Source organism: Nomascus leucogenys, unplaced genomic scaffold, assembly GCF_006542625.1.
Source record: "Nomascus leucogenys isolate Asia unplaced genomic scaffold, Asia_NLE_v1 000757F_102708_qpd_obj, whole genome shotgun sequence".
Lineage (NCBI taxonomy): Eukaryota > Metazoa > Chordata > Mammalia > Primates > Hylobatidae > Nomascus > Nomascus leucogenys.
Genome location: NW_022096928.1, coordinates 85,774 through 103,027, shown reverse-complemented (window position 1 = coordinate 103,027; position 17,254 = coordinate 85,774). Strand labels below are relative to the sequence as shown.

At 43.6% G+C, this 17,254-nt stretch overlaps 1 long non-coding RNA gene across 1 annotated transcript; it reads right to left on the bottom strand.

Moving 5' to 3' along the window:
• Positions 1 to 1,166: 1,166 nt before the first annotated feature.
• Positions 1,167 to 11,617, bottom strand: LOC115834102. Its single transcript, XR_004029197.1, has 3 exons — positions 11,364 to 11,617; positions 9,214 to 9,354; positions 1,167 to 1,255 (listed from the first exon to the last, which is right to left on the bottom strand). It is a non-coding gene; the product is annotated as an uncharacterized LOC115834102 (long non-coding RNA).
• Between the last annotated feature and the right edge of the window lie 5,637 nt (positions 11,618 to 17,254).

The following is a 17,254-nucleotide window of genomic DNA, read 5'->3' as shown; positions in this document are numbered from 1 at the left end:
AAATGGGCCCAGGCACAGCGGCTCACACCTGTAATCCAGCACTTTGAGATGCAGAGGTGGGTGGATCACCTGAGGTCAGGAGTCGAGACCAGCCTGGCCAACATAGCGAAAAACAGTCTCTACTAAAAATACAAAAATTAGCTGAGTATGGTGGTGCATGCCTATAATCCCAGCTACTCAGGAGGCTGAGGTAGGAGAATCACTTGAACCCAGGAGGTAGAGGTTGCAGTGAGCTGAGATCGTGCCATCGCACTCCAGCCTGGGCAACAGAGTGAGACTCCATAAGAACAACAACAACAACAAAAAGATAAAAATGGTATGCCTGTACAGGGATAGCTCCTTTATACTCTTATGGAACCACCATCATATATGTGGTCTATTGTTGACCGAAACCTCATTTTGCAGCACAGATTGTAAATGATTGACAGAAAGATCATCAGCAAAATAGTCCACCCAAGGTATATGGGAGACAATGAGATCCAAGCAATAAGCCATATTGAAAGGCATTATAGTTTTTGAAAGCCATAGCACAATCAGTCTTAAGGTCAGTTACATTCTCCCCACTTCTCTGGTATCCTGTTTGAAGGGAGTTCTAAAAAGGCCTGTGTTCAAGCAGCCCAGCATCCCTTGCTCCTGGGGCTGGGGAAGACTAACCCCTCTCCTGTGTCCACAACTGTAGTAATACAGTCCTCAGTTCTGCTCTCCAAACTTCAAATAAGGGGTCAGAGCCAAGGGTCAAGACTTTGGAAAAGCCCAGAAATACCCTGCACTCAAAAGCAGTTTCAGAGTTTCACATTTTCCTGAGAATGAATAAATTATCCTCCAAATTCTGCTGCTTCTTTTGAATTATGGTTACACTGGCTATGTTATCCGACCTTGAGTTTTTTTTTGTTTGTTTTTTGAGATGGAGTTTCGCTCTTGTTGCCCAGGCTGGAGTGCAATGGCATGATCTGGCTCACCACAACCTCCACCTCCTTGGTTCAAGTGATTCTCCTGCCTCAGCCTCCAGAGTAGCTGGGATGCATGCGCCACCGTTTCCCCATGTTGGTCAGGCTGGTCTTGAACTCCCAACCTTAGATGATCCACCCGCCTTGGCCTCCCAAAGCACTGGCATTACAGGTGTGAGCCACTGTGCCCGGCCCTGTTACCTTTGAGTTTTTATCCCCACATACTTGAATTAAACTGTGTAGTTCTTCCCATCTGACATCTACAATCTCTTCACTGGGTCTGTACTCCACAGCTATTTTACCACTTTCTGAAATAAAATTAGCAAGTAACAATTCAGAATCTTTTTCATTCTAAAACTTCCTGAATATAATGGTAGCACCCCACAATGAGACATTCTTTTGGTTTCTAAAAGCAGAAAATAAGAGCATTTTCCTGGAAGTTTCCTCATCATACGCTTCGATTTTTTTTTTTTTTTTTTTGAAACTGGGTCTCACTCTGTCACCCAGGCTGGTGTGCAGTGGCACTATCATAGCTCACTCCAGCCTGGAATTCCTGGGCTCAAGTGATCTTCCTGCCTCAGCCTCCAGAGTAGCAGGGACTACTCCCCTGTGCCCGGCTAATTCTCTTTTTTAGAGACATGGTCCTCCTTTGTTGCCCAGGCTGGTCTCAAACTCCTAGCTTGAAGTGATCCTTCTGTCTTGGCCTCCCAAAGTGCTGAGATTTCAGGCGTGAGTCACCATGTCCAGTCTCACAGCTCAGTTTTTAACGTGTGTATGAAATACCAACTGTGTTTGGTTCAAAGGACTTTATGATCTTACAGATAGGAACTAAGGAATAATAAGAAATAAAAAATGTGGACACAAAAATGTTGAATCACAATATGATTAAATGGTAAGGCATCAGGTGGGGGGTCGAAGTAAGTTCAAATCCAAAATAGAGACCACTGGGCTAGTAGACACTTCACATTAGAAGCATGGCTAGGTGTCTACTCCCTGAGAACCAAAATTCCACCAGACACAATGAACAAAGCTTCAGAGAGAGAGAACATTTGAACATTTTATGGCAGAAAATGGCTCACATACTCTATAGACAATACTACTTCCTTCAAGGCAAACTAGAGCTATAATGCTTTTGGTCTAAGAAGTTTTCAGTGTGTGCAAGGGATACCTTTGCATAATAGGGAGAGGTAAACAACCCACACATTAGCTTGGTTATTAAAGGTCCTCCCTCCCTATAACCTGATAGGTTATTTCCCCTAAGATCCAGATGAGTACACATTAGATGAAATTCCAGAAGTTATCTTCAAACTTTGCTACTCATTGAATGTCATGAAGATCCTGGAAAAAAAAAGAAAAAAACAAAGAACAACCTTGCTACTCAACAAGGGATTGATATTATCACACTTGAGAGAAATTCAGAATCTCAGGCCTAAACCCAGGCCTACTAAATTAGGATCTGCAGTTTCTCACAATCTTCAGGTGATTTCTATGGTCATTAAAGTTTGAAAAGCTGCCTTGAAACAGTGCTTCCTAAAACTGAAGTGGAGGTGCAGCAAAAATCATCTGGCAAATTGTTAAAAGTTATCTCAAATGCAACCCAAATTTACAGAATCCCAGGTGAAGCTCAGTGATCTGTATTTTTATCCTTCTCCCCAAATAATTCTGATGTGCAGGCAAGTTTGAAAACCACTGCTTTAAAGAAAATGGGTACTCCCTTACCGAGTAGAAAGTAGGATTTGGAAACTCATGCAAGGGAAGCAAAAAGATGCCTCAGGAGGCATGATTACAACAGGATTGGTGCAAATGGAAGCCGAAGCTTAACCACAGACATTAATATACGCCTACAAAAGAAAATGCTAAGGAAGTCAAGTGGTCTGCATGAATTCTGAAGAAAAACAGTGAACCAAAGACCAAAATTGTCAATGAATTTCCAGCACAGTCTAGGTTAAGGGAGTGAATTTCTTGACTGAATGACACAGACTCTGGACCACCTGATCGGTTATTACCTTAATGGAGGAATTATATTACAATGTATAGGTACTTTAATTAGAATGACCTGGCAGTTACTGAGGCAAAATTTTCTGCTCCTTTGTATTCTGTAATACAAGAAGGATCTACATGGATGTTCTCTTCTCTGAACTGTTTGGATGAACTGGTCAATGGCACTCATCATGCCTGGGGTTTTAAATCTGCATTGTGGTCATAATCTGTTATTTAATTAATTTCTCATATTTTTAATAAAAAGTTTGCCTATATATTTTAGACAGAAATTACCTTACTTTGCTGAAATTCTGAGAAATCCTAGACGGTTTTCAAGGCCAGGCTCAAATGTCACCTCTACTACCCTTTGCTGTGCCTCCTGGCGCTGTGCTTCTGACACTTTGTACCGTCCTCCATGACAGCGTGAGCACAATTATATTACAGGCAATTACTCATGCTCCCCTGGCTCATTTGTTGACTCCTTAGAGCACAGATCATGTTTTAGTTATTGTAGCAACTAAAACAATTATTTGTTCAACCAATGACACCCATAAACAAAAGTACCTGCCGAGGGCAGAGATGCAGGGTAAAGTCATGCCAAGATTAAATCCCAGAAACCACTGTAGATTTTTCAGAGTTGACCCCTACATTTATTGTATTAATTCTAAAAAAAAAAATTAGTGTTTTCAGACTTCTAGACTTCAAAAGACAACTCTCTATATAATGTGTGTTTCTAGAAGGAAAAACTGTAACATTGTCCCTTTATTTCTAATTGGTATGTGAGAAAAGAGGCCTCACTCAGTATTGGTATAGGGAAGGGGGAAGTTCATTTCCAGCAGAGGTTAATATTCCAGAACTAATAAAATCTAATTATTTAATCTGCTATTACACATCTATAAACCATGAATGGCATATCAAGAAGAAATAATCTGTGATGCATTGAAATCTTTTAAAAATTATGAAACTTACTTGTCAAATGTTACAAGGATTCACCTTTTCATATGGAATAGTGTCCCAATCTGGTATTCACGTTATTACTGAACAAGGCTGTGCTCTTTGAGTACACTCCATTTGCCCCCAATCCCTATCTTCTGTGTCGGTAATAATACAAAAATCACCAGCTAGCTTTCATAGGTGCTTTATTTTTTTTGAGACAGAGTCTCGCTCTGTCGCCCAGGCTGGAGTGCAGTAGTGCAATCTTGGCTCACTGCAACCTCCATCTCCTAGGTTCAAGCCACTCGCCCGCCTCACTCCCAAGTAGCTGGGATTACAGGAGCCCACCACCACACCTGGCTAATTTTTATATTTTTAGTAGAGATGGGGTCTCACCATGTTGGCCAGGCTGGTCTCAAATTCCTGACCTCAAGTGATCCACCCGCCTAGGCCACCCAAAGTGCTGGGATTACAGGTGTGAGCCACCATGCCTGGCCTATAGAGTGCCATTTGCCAGACATTGTGCTGAGCACTTTAAAGTGCATTATCTTATTTTATCCTCAGATCAGCCCCATAAAATATCTACCACTATTACCTCTACATGTATATAGATATATGTATCTATCTCTCTCTATATATATATTTACATACATTGGAAGTCTCACCAGTGTTTTAACTTTTGCTTTCAACTACTATACATATTTTAAAGAGCTTAAGAGGAGAAACAATCATTTGTGTTTTAAAATTTTCCCAGATACCATTTCTGCTGCTCTTTCTTTATCTCTGAAGTTCTAGTATTACCATTGGTATAATTTTCCTTTGGCCTAGAGACCTTCTTATACATTTATTTTATAGCAGAACTTCTGACAACACATTCTCATAGATTTTCTTCATCTGAAATGTCTTTTTTTTCTTTTTGCCTTAATTGTTGAAGGGTATTTTTGCTGGATATAGAATTCTGGATTGACATTTCTCTCACTGCTTTAAAGATGTTCTGCAGTTACTTGAATCACTGAAAGGCTTAAAGTTGGGGACCGGCTCTATCACATACATGTTTTATAGAAAGGTTCATTACTTTTATATCTTCATTGTGGACCATAGCCTTTATCATCACTAAATCTTTGTCTCATTTATGAGTTTTTAAATTTTGCTTTGAACCTAAACTTTTATAACTCCTTTCTTTTTATTTCCTACAATGTGGAGTCTATCAGGGACAACGTAGGCGGTTGGAAATACATAACTGGAGTTTAGAAGAGAGGTCTAGGTAGGAAAATGGATCTAGAAGTCATTGATATTTTGGTGGTAATTGCGTCAACTGATAATTAGGGGAAAGTTGAGGAAACTAAATGCTGAGGACTATCACATGTAAGAGGGATGTTTGAAGGAGGAATAACTGGTCAAGGAAATTGGGTCATGAGTGGCAACAGGAAATTTAAGAAGGATGTAGCGGCCAAAGGTATCATACATGCCTTGTATATGTATGTAGATATATATCTTTCAATGTATGTAGATATATGTCTACATACATATACAATGTATGCATGTAGACATACATTGAAAGTATAGATACATACTTATATATCTATATACATTTAAAGTATATATAGATATATACACACATACACACACACACACACATATATACAATTATAAGGGAAGGGGACTAGAATAAAGAAACTTATATGGTTGCAATACTTTCACGTTTCATTTAGAGGTAAAATGCTAACTCTAAGTAGGTAGGTTAGGTATATATTTTGTAATTCCTACAGCAAAAACATAGCACAGATATGACCAAAAGCCATTTAATAAAACGTAACACTAAAAAATATTCAGTTACTCCAAAAGTAGGCAGAAAAAAGAAACAGAAGAAACCCCCCCAAAAAAGAGATAATCAGAAAGCAAATAATAAAATAGGAAACCTAAATCCAGTCATTATCAATCATATTAAATGTAAATGGTCCAAAACACATTAATTAAAAGACGCTGTCAGATTACATTTAAAAGAAAAATAAAAAAACAAGAAACCATTTGAAAATATAATGATGTGGCCAGGTATGGTGGCTTACGCCTATAATCCCAGCATTTTGGGAGGCTGAGGTGGGCAGGTGGCTTGAGCCCAGGAATTCAAGACCAGCCTGGGCAACATGGCAAAACCCCATCTCTATTTTTACAAATTGACAAGTAAATGAATATCATGATATATAGATTAAAAGCAAAAGGGTAGAGAAAGATATGTCATTCTAACACTAGTCAAAAACAGTATAATATTACTAATGTAAAACACTAACTTTATATTAGTACTAAATAATGGTTTGTCTGTCTATTTTCGAGACGTGGTCTTGCCCTGCTACCCAGGCTAGAGTGCAGTGGCACGATCTCGGCTCACTACAACCTCTGCCTTCCGGCTTCAAGCAGTTCTCCTGCCTCAGCCTCCCAAGTAGTTGGGATTACAGGTGCCTGCCACCGTGCTTGGCTAATTTTTGTATTTTTAGTAGGGACAGGGTTTCACCATCTTAGCCAGGTTGGTCTCGAACTCCTGACCTCAGATGATTCACCCGCCTCGGCCTCCCAAAGTGCTGGGATTACAGGCATGAGGCATCGTACCTGGCCTGTATGTATGTATGTATGTATTTGTTTATTTAGAGATGGAGTCTTGCTCTGCTTCCTAGGCTGGGGTGCAGTGGTGTGATCTCAGCTCACTGCAGTATCCACCTCCTGGATTCCAGTGATTCTCTTGCCTCAACCTTCTGAGTAGCTGGCACTACAGACGTGTGACACCATGCCAGGCTGTTTTTCTATTTTTAGTAGAGACAGGGTTTTGCCATGTTGGCCGGTCTGGTCTCAAACTCCTGACCTCAGGTGATCCACCTGCCTTGGCCTCCCAAAGTGCTGGGATTACAGGCATGAGCCACCACCATGCCTGGCCAAATAATGGTTTTTAGTATAATGATTATTAACAGAAATAAAGGTTATTTCAGAATGATAAAGGGGTCAAATAATCATCAAGAGGACAAAACTGTAAATGTTTCTGCATCTAATAACAGGGCCTCAAAATACAGGACGCATAAACAGACAGAATTTCAAGGAGAAACAGAACAAACCCATAACAATCGTTGTAGACTTCAACACTCCTTTCTCAGTAATCACTAGAACAAGCAGACAGGAAATCAGCAAGGAATAGAGAAGACCTTAACATGATCAACCAATTGACCTAATTATTATTTATGAAACACTTTACCTAACGGCAGCAGAACACATCTTTCCTATTACAAACTGAACATTCACCTAAACAAACAATGTTTCAGGCCATATACAAACCTCTAAATTTTTTTTTTAATTCATCACACCAAGTATGTTCTCTAACCATAATGGAATTAAATTAGAAACCAACAACAAAGATATCTGGGAAATCCCTAAATGTTTGAAAATTAATGTTTTAAAACAAATCATGGGTCAAAGAGTAAGTCATAAAAGAAATTTTACTATATTGTGAACCAAATGAAAATGAAAATAAAATATATATCACAAATTCTAAGATATGTTTTTAAAAGTGCACAAAGGGGCTGGGCATGGTGGCTCATGCCTGTAATCCCAGCACTTTGGGAGGCTGAGGCAGGTGAATCAACTGAGGTCAGGAGTTTGAGACCAGCCTGGCCAACATGATAAAACCTCATCTCTACTAAAAATCCAAAATTAGCTGGGCATGGTGGTGGGCGCTTGTAATCCCAGCTACTTGGGAGGCTGAGGCACGAGAATCATTTCAACCCGGGAGGTGGAGGCTACAGTGAGCCAAGATCGTGCCACTGCACTCCAGCCTGGGAACAGAGCAAGATTCTGTCTTAAAAAAAAAAAAAATGCATAAAGGAGCACAATGGTTTAGCCTGGAATCTCAGCACTTTGGGAGGCCAAGGCAGGAGGACTGCTTGAGCCCAAAAGTTCAAGACAAGCCTGGGCAATATAGTGAGCCCTCATCTCTATTTGAAAAGAAAGAAAGAAAAATCAAAGAAAATGAGGTATATATGCACAATAGGATATTATTCAGCCATTAAAAAGTGAAATCCGGGCCGGGCGGTGGCTCAGCTTGTAATCCCAGCACTTTGGGAGGCCGAGGGGGGATCACGAGGTCAGGAGATCGAGACCACGGTGAAACCCCGTCTCTACTAAAATACAAAAATTAGCCGGGCGTGGTGGCGGGTGCCTGTAGTCCCAGCTACTCGGAGAGGCTGAGGCAGGAGAATGGCGTGAACCGGGAGGCGGAGGTGCAGTGAGCCGAGATTGCGCCACTGCACTCCAGCCTGGGGACAGAGCGAGACTCCGTCTCAAAAAAAAAAAAAAAAAAGGGAAATCCGGGCCGGGCGTGGTGGCTCACGCCTGTAATCCCAGCACTTTGGGAGGCTGAGGCGGGCGGATCACGAGGTCAGGGGTTCGAGAACTGATTGGCTAACATAGTGAAACCCCGTCTCTACTACAAATACAAAAATTAGCCGGGCATGGTGGCGGGTGCCTGTAGTCCCAGCTACTTGAGAGGCTGAGGCAGGAGAATCGCTTGAACCCGGGAGGCGGACATTGCAGTGAGCCGAGATTGTGCCACTGTACTCCAGCCTAGGTGACAGAGCAAGACTCCGTCTCAAAAAAAAAAAAAAAAAAAAAGTGAAATCTTTCATCTATAAAGCTAGAGGTTTGGAAAATAAAACCTGTTTGCAGCAACATGGATAGAACTGCAGGACATTATGTTAAGTGAAATAGGCCAAGGACAGAAAGACAAGTATCGCATATTCTCATTCATATGTGAGAGATTAAGAAGTTGATTTCATGGAGATAGGCAGTAGAATGATGGTTACTGGGGGCTGGGAAGCAGGTAGGGATGAAGACAAGTTGATTCACGGGTATAAAAACTCAGTCAGATAGAAGGAATAAGTTTTAGTTTTTGTTTGCACAGTAGGGTGACTAGAGTCAACAATAACTTAGTGTATATATTAAAATAGCTAGAACATTTGTTATCTTCCCAATACAAAGGATAAACATCTGAGATGATGGATAGCATAATTAACCTGATTTGATCATTACACATTGTATGAATCTACCAAAATATTACATGTACATATGTACACTCCACCTTAAGGAAACAGTGAAAAAAGAAGGTGTGGAACAATAATGAGCACAACAAAATCAGAGAGGAAAATCTTTGTGAACTTGGGTTGGTCAGGCCAGGAATCAGCAAACCATGGCCAATCCACTACCGTTTTTGTAATAACAAAAGAATAACAATATAATTGATAATTTGTAAATTATGTGAAATTGAAACTGCAGTGTTCATAAAGTTTTATCGGAACAGCTATTCTCATTCACTTACATATTGTCTATGACTGCTTTCATTGCTACAACGGCAGAGCTGCAACAGGGACAGCAAGGCTGAAATATTTACTATCTGACCTTTTACAGAAAAAGTCTGGCAAGGTCTGGGTTAGGCAGAGTTGTTAGATGAACACCAAATCTGTAAAAGAAAAAATGTGGTAAATCAGACTTCATCAAAATTTAAAACTTATGCTCTGGGAAAAAGACACTGCTAAGACAATGAAACACAAGGCACAGATGGGGAGAAAATACATGAACATCACACAGCCTAACATAGCACTTATATCCAAAATATATAAAGAACTCTTACTACCCAATAATAAGAAATTGGTCAGGCATGGTGGCTCATGCCTGTAATCCCAGCACTTTGGGAGGCCAAGGCAGGCAGATTGCTTGAGCTCGGGAGTTCAAGACCAGCCTGGGCAACATAGCAAAACCCCATCTCTATTAAAAATACAAAACTTAGCCACACATGGTGGCATGCACCTGTGGTCCCAACTACTTGGGAGGCTGAGGTGGGAGGATCACCCTGAGCCCAGGGTCGAGGGGAATGACAGGCTGCAGTGAGCCAAGATCAGGTCACTGCACTCCAGCGTGGGTGAAAGAGCAAGACTCTGTCTTAAAAAAATAAAAGAAGAATAACAATAAAGAAAGCAATCCAATTAAACATCTTAAATAAAGATTTTGGTATCTTGGCCAGGCATGGCGGCTCATGCCTGTAACCTCAGCACTTTGGGAGGCCGAGGCAGGCAGATTGCTTGAGCCCAGGATTCGAAATCAGTCTGGGCAACATATCAAAACCCCATCTCTATTTAAAACAAACAAACAAACAAACAAAAAACTAGCCAGGTATGGTGGTGTGCACTTGCAATCCCAGCTACTTGGGAGACTGAGAGGTGGCAGGATGGCTTGAGCCCAGAAGGTGGAGGCTGCAGTGAGTGCTGACTGTGCCACTGCTCTCCAGCCTGGGCAACAGAGCAAGACTCTATCTCAAAAAAAAAAAAAAAGATTTTAGTATTTTTCCATAAACAATGATATACAGATGGCAAATAAAAAGATGCACAAAAAAGAGGCTCAGAACCATTAGTCATTAGGGACAAGCAAATTAAAACCACAAGGTGCTACCACCGTATACTTATTAAGGTGGCTAAAAAAAGAACAACGACAAAAACTGACAATATCAAGTGCTAGGGAGGATACAGGGCAACCAGAATTCTTCATACATTTGCAGGTAAGAATGCAAAATGGTACAGCTACTTTGGAAAGCAGTTTTGGCAGTTTCTTATAAACATACAACCCTGAAATCATACTCCTAGGTATTTACTCAAGAGAAACAAGTATTGTGTTCATACAAAAAACATTATGGAAATGTTTGGGGCAGCTTTATTCATAGCTGCCAAAAACTAGAAATAACCAAAACAATTTTGAATCGGATGAATTACCAAATTTGGCTGGATCTTGTTTGGACTTCTGCTTTGCTTTTTAATCAGCCATTTACCAGCAACTGTTGCACAGGCCCGTCAGCACTCGAAGAATAAAAACAAACACACAGGACCAGGTAAGCTTCTCCTACTAACCCAAACGATCCGTTTCCTTAACACAATTTAAAAACCACAGCTAGGGGTGTGAACACAGGCATGTTTTTCTGTGTGTTTGTGTGCCACAATCTGTCCAAATCCTTAATTCCCTTTTAAGGAACAGATATATAATAAAAATCCGAAAGGAAACACATTAGAAATGCAAAGAGGTTTGCAAAACAAGAGGCTTCTTTCATTCCAGAAAACTACACCAAAACAAGCGGAGAAAAATGAATGTAATGGATATGTGTTTGCCAAAGTTTAAATTCTGCCCGGTGGAGACACTGCACTGGCACAAATTTTGAGGAGAAAAAAAGGGGATTGGGGGGACGGGGAGCAAGCGAGTGCGGCCTGCAAACTGCAACAATGCAATCTCCATTTTGAACAATGCGCTTCTTTCCTCTTATAAATCTAGTTTTTTGCTACTTGATGTGCCCTCCCATTTCCCCTCTGTTTAGGGGTCGGCGGGGTTGGCGGGAGATCGGAGCGGGATGCACAGCACATAAGTGAGCAAGGGGGGAGGGGAGAGGAGGTGGAGAATGAGTCTGCAGCAACTGCGCTGGGTGGGTACCTGCAGTGCTGCTGAAGCCGCTTTCCGTGGAGTAACTGGCGTCCTCGTCGTCATCTTCCAGCTCCTCCGGATAATCGGAGTCATCCTCGTCCTCCTCCATCTCATCCTCCTAGCTGTCCTCAGACTCCTGGGTCTCCTCGGCATCGCCGCCCCCCTCCTCTTCCTCCTCCTCCTCGCTCTCGTGGTCATCATACACCACTTTGTTGACGGCCCTCCGGGCCGCGGTGGTTCGGGCTAGGTGGCTGCCCCCGACCCCCTCCGGCCTGGTGCGCTGCTGCTGGCGGGGGGCGGGCCGGTGGCGGCGGCTTCCTCCGGCTACTGCTGCAAACCCTGGGCGAGCTCAGCCGCATCTTGGGCGCCACCTCAGCCTGGCGGCTGCCCACCTGCCCCGGCTACTACCGCGTATCCGCGAGCAGAGCCCCCGATGGGTCCGGACGTGGGCGGCGGCGGGGCCAGGTCGCAGCGCTCCGCAGCGGGAGCCGAGGGCTGCTTGGTCGGCCTGCCCCGCCGGCCCCTCTTGTTGGAGCCCACGCGAGGGGAGAAGGGAAAGCGGACGGGGAGGGCCGGGCGCAGTGGGGGCGGTGGGGAGCGCCGGGGCCGGGTTGGGAGGCCCGAGGGGCCGGGGCGGGAGAGGCCTGGCCGGCGGAAGCGGGTGGAGGGAGAAGGCTAAACCGAATTGAGCCCACTCAATATCGCCTTCAACCGCCACCTTCTTTCTTCCCTCTATAGGAGCGCGGTCACGTGAGCTGCGCCGCCGCCGAGCCTGGGAAGGGGGCGAGGTGGCGCGGCGGCCGCTAGGGGGAGCGCGGGAGCATTGAGTCCGGGGCGGAGAGCTCGGGGCGCCTGGACTTGGCGCAGCACGGCGCTCCGGCTGCGGGTGGCGCGGCTGAGAGAGGCCCGCAGCTCGCGACATGCCCCGCCTCTAAGGCCTTCGGAGATCACAGTCTCCGCGGACCCCTGGCTGGAGCCCAAAGCCGGCCGGACCTCCTTCCCGCGACTCCCCTTCCGCGGCTCGGAGAGGAAGGCAGGAGGGCGCCCAAATATCGTTCCCCTCCCGCAGAGGCAGCGAGAGAAAGAAAAAAAAGTCGCGGAGGAGGGCGGTCCGAGCGACCTAAGGGACAGGGCAGCGCCAGCGACCGAAGGAAATTAGTCAGGGTGGGGTACAGGGAGACAAGCCCCCAGAATTTAGGAAACTCCGAAGCTTGGAGCTGGAGTCCTGAATTGACTCCAATGACAACTGCTCCGGATCTGTGCCCAGGAGCCACGCCCCGGGCTGCCACGCCCGGAGGGAGGGGGGCCCTAAGACCTGCTGCATGGAATCCCCACTCGGAAAGCCTCAGTAAAGTCCAGAATGCAACTACTGCATGTTCCAATCTCCCGCCACCTTCCCAGTGTCCCAGCTAGGACCCCGACCACCTTAGCAAGAACTTACCTCTCCTTTGCAGTGGAAAAGAGGGAACCCTGCCTAAAACCTACTTCACGCTGTTATAGGTTTGTATGATCGGGAAATAACCTTATTTACCTGACAAGTCACTAGGTTTGAGCTTAGCCCAGGGGACGAATCATGGTGACATTTCGGGCACCCTCAAACCTTATCACAGGGACTCAACCCTGAGTGGTTGAGGTCGGTTGTTCAGATAAGAGAAAGGTTTGCTGGGCGCAGTGGCTCACACCTGTAATCCCAGCACTTTGGGAGGCCGAGGCGGGCGGACCACAAGGTCAGGAGTTCAAGACCATCCTGGCTAACACAGTGAAACCCCATCTCTACTAGAAATACAAAAAAAAAAAAAAAAAAAAAATTAGCCGGGCGTAGGTGGTGCACGCCTGTAATCCTAGCTACCCAGGAGGCTGAGGCAGGAGAATGGCGTGAACCCGGGAGGCAGAGGTTGCAGTGAGCCGAGATCGCGCCACTGCACTCCAGCCTCGGAGACAGAGCGAGACTCCGTCTCAAAAAAAAAAGAAAGGTTTTATAAACATATATTAATATTTATTGAGATAAGTGACAACCAAAAAGTAATTTAAAGAAAAATAGTTGGCCGGGCGCAATAGCTCACGCCTGTAATCCCAGCCCTTTGAGAGGCCACAGTCGGACGATTGCTTGAGGTCAGGAGTTCGAGACCAGCCTGGGCAACATAGCAGGACCTCGTCTCTAGAAAAAAATTGAAAAATTAGCCGGGCATGGTGGTGCGCACCTGTGGTCCGAGCTATGCCAGAGGGTGAGGGGGGAGGATCACTTGAGCCTGGGAGGTGGATGTTGCACTGAGCCATGATTGCACCTCTGCACTCCAGCCTGAGTGACAAAGCAAGACCCTGTCTCAAAATTTTTTAAAAAGAAAGAAAAATACCTAAGAGGATTCTGTACATCAAATGGCTTATTTCAATCTAGTTAGGAAAATGGAACACATATGTGAAATGAAAATTAAAATACAAGCACTAATTGCCAAATAAATGCATTCAATACAGTTTGGTTGAGCTCTAAGGGTGGCAATGTGTATATGTCTTCAGGGACTAGGTAAGTAATGTAAGTCAATAAAGTAGACAAGGTGAAGACCTAGGCCAATGGAAATGCCCATATTTCATTTGAAGAGGGTGGCCAGGTGTGGTGGCTCAGGCCGGTAATCCCAGCACTTTAGGAAGCCAGGTGGGCGGATCACTTGAGCCCAGAAGTTCGAGATTAGCCTGGCCAACATGGTGAAACCCCATCTCTACTAAAAACATAAAAATTAGACAGGCATGGTGGCATGTGCCCGTAGTCCTAGCTACTCAGGAGGCTGAGGCAGGAGAATCACTTGAACCTGGGAGGCAGAGGTTGTGGTGAGCGGAGATTGTGCCACTGCACTCCAGCCTGGGCAACAGAGCGAGACTCCTTCACCACCACCACCCCCCCTAAAAAAAAGAGAAAAGTTAAACAAAACAGACCAAAAAAATCCCAACTCTTCTTTGAATGGATTAGCAGGTATTTGCTGTTTTGCTCCTTTATGCTTTCATGAATTTTCTGTGGCTTCAAGAAGAAAAATGTTAAGTCAGTGAATACTGTATAGGTTGAGCATCCTTATCTAAAATGCTTTGGATCAGAAGTGTTTTGGGCTTTGGAATATTTGCCTTATACTTACCAGTTGATCATTTCTAATCTGAAAATCTGAAATGCTCTCATGAGCATTTCCTTTGAACAGCATGTTGATACTCAAAAACTTTTGGACCTTGGAGCATTTTGGATTTCAGATTTTCAGAATAAGGGCACTCCACCAGTATCCTTTTATCTATGATTTAATATAGCCCTTCTTTCTTCAGAATTACTGAGTGACTCATTCCTGTAATGCTGCTAAATTTTTATTATTACCTTAATATTTAACATTTATTGATCACTAATGTGCCCAGGCACTATGGTGGATGCCTTATCATTATACTTTTAAGTCTTATAGTGGCACACAGTCAGGTTTTATTATATCCTCATTTTACAAGTGAGGTAAATAAAATGTCTTAGAGACACAGAGAGGTTGTATTTTGTCCATGTCCATGTATCTTATAAGCACATTAGCCTATTTAAAGCCAGATATCTCCGAAAGCCCAGTTTTTTCAGTTCCCTCAGTTTGCCATTGAGGAAACAGGAAAATCAGACTCGCTGTCATCAATTGCCTCACACATACTCTTGAATTCCTTTTGAGTGGGAACAGAAATACCATTATATGTGTTCCTCTACGTCTAGTCCTAGACATTAATTTGCCTTGTTTCTTTTAAGTTAGTGACCATCTCTGTTGAAGTCTTTAAATCCATTAAAAGTGAATGGAACCTTAGGAGAGTTTTAGGCTGGAGGGGAAGCCCCTCTTCTCTTCAGTTTGGGCTTCGATTGTCCAGAAGTAAAGAAGAGGAATGAGATATTATTGAGATAACTCCTTCAAGAACCAGAACTTAGCAAAGCATTTACACTATTTTGATGGAAATATTTCTAAACTATAAAATTAGCCAGGTATGGTGGCACATGTCTGTAGTCCTAGCTACTTGGGAGGCTGAGGCGGGAGAATTGCTTGAACCTAGGAGTCTGAGTATGCAGTGAGCCGTGATGGTGCCACTGCACTCTAGCCTGGGTGACAAAGTGAGACCCTGTCTCTAAAATAAATTTATTTTATTCTAAAATAATTCTAGGCCAGGTGCGGTGGCTCATGCCTGTAATCTCAGCACTTTAGGAGGCCGAGGTGGGCAGATCACAAGGTTACAAGATGGAGAACATGTTGGCCAACATGGTGAAACTCCATCTCTACTAAAAATACAAAAATTAGCTGGGCATGGTGGCACATGCCTGCAGTCCCAGCTACTCTGGAGGCTGAGGCAGGAGAATCGCTTGAACCTGGGAGGCTGGGGGTTGCAGTGAGCAAAGATCGCGCCACTGCACTCCAGCCTAGGCGACAAGAGCAAAACTCCTCTCAATAAATAATTAAAATAAAATAATTCTAAATACATTCTGCTCATCATATTGTTACATTGATGATCTTAAAGTTGATTGAGATGTAGCTGAAACTGGCTTCCACAAAGTACTCTCATGTGGTTCTGAATTTTGAGGTCATCTTTCTCTGTATCAAGTTCTTTAGCTGTCCTTTCTCAGAGTAATCAAGTTTGAGTAAGACCTGCAGGGATCTCTTGTGAGCACATATATTGAGTTTTAGTGCATAAGCTTTGTTTTAACTTTTCACTGGGTAGATGAAACTCTCAGAGAAGTGGCATTATGTCTAACATATAAAGTATTTCCCCCCATTTTTAAACAGAGAAGATCAGAAAATGAAAATGAAAATAAAATTTGGTACTACAGCACAAAGGTCCAGCTTGCAGAATTAATTGACTGTCTAGACGAAGATTATTGGGAAGCAGAACTCTGCAAAATTCTGGAAGAAATCCACCGACACATGAACATAACTGAAGACCTGACTGATAAGGTTCGGGGCAGTAACAAATCCTTTCTGGCGGCAGCTAATGGTGAGAGGGGCATTTTCTCATTTTATTTTTGTTAAGTCTGAGCTAAACTGTTGGTACGAAATCACTGCAAAATTTGAAAATAGATTAAATTTTTTTTTTTTTTTTGAGACAGTCTCGCTCTGTCGCCCAGGCTGAAGTGCAGTGGCACAATCTTGGCTCACTGCAACCTCCGCCTCCCAGGTTCACGCCATTCTCCTGCCTCAGCCTCCCGAGAAGCTGGGACTACAGGCGCCCACCGCCACCACACCCAGCTAAATTTTTTGTATTTTTAGTAGAGATGGGGTTTCACCGTGTTAGCCAGGATGGTCTCGATCTCCTGACCTCGTGATCCGCCCGCCTTGGCCTCCCAAAGTGCTGGATTACAGGCTTGAGCCACCGTGTCCAGCCGAAAATCGATTAAAATTTTCAAGTATGGTCATGCATTGCTTAATGATGGGGATACATTCTGAAAAATGTGTCATTTGGCGATGTCACGATTGTGTGAACATCATAGAGTACACTTATAGAAACCTAGATGGTAGGGTTTCCTACACACCTAGGTTATACGGCATAGCCTATTGCTGCTAGGCTGCAAACCTGTACGTCATGTGACTGTACTGAATCCCGTGATCAGTTGTAGCACAACAGTAGGTATCTGTGTATCTAACCATATCTAAACATTTAAAAAGGTACTACATAAAATCTTATGGGGTCACCGTAATGTATATGGTTCCTCGTGGACCGAAACATTGTGCAGTGCATGACTGTGTGTATATTTTACTTTAGTTCTCCGTATTTCATTTTCCCAAGAGAACCTTGTTCATTCCCACATAAATTAGGGATACTATACATTTCAGTGTTTTATTTCTGCCTTGGGTCATTACTAATATTCCCCAAAATGTTAGTTTGTTTCTTTATTCAAGTATCTTAAACGTTTTTGGCAT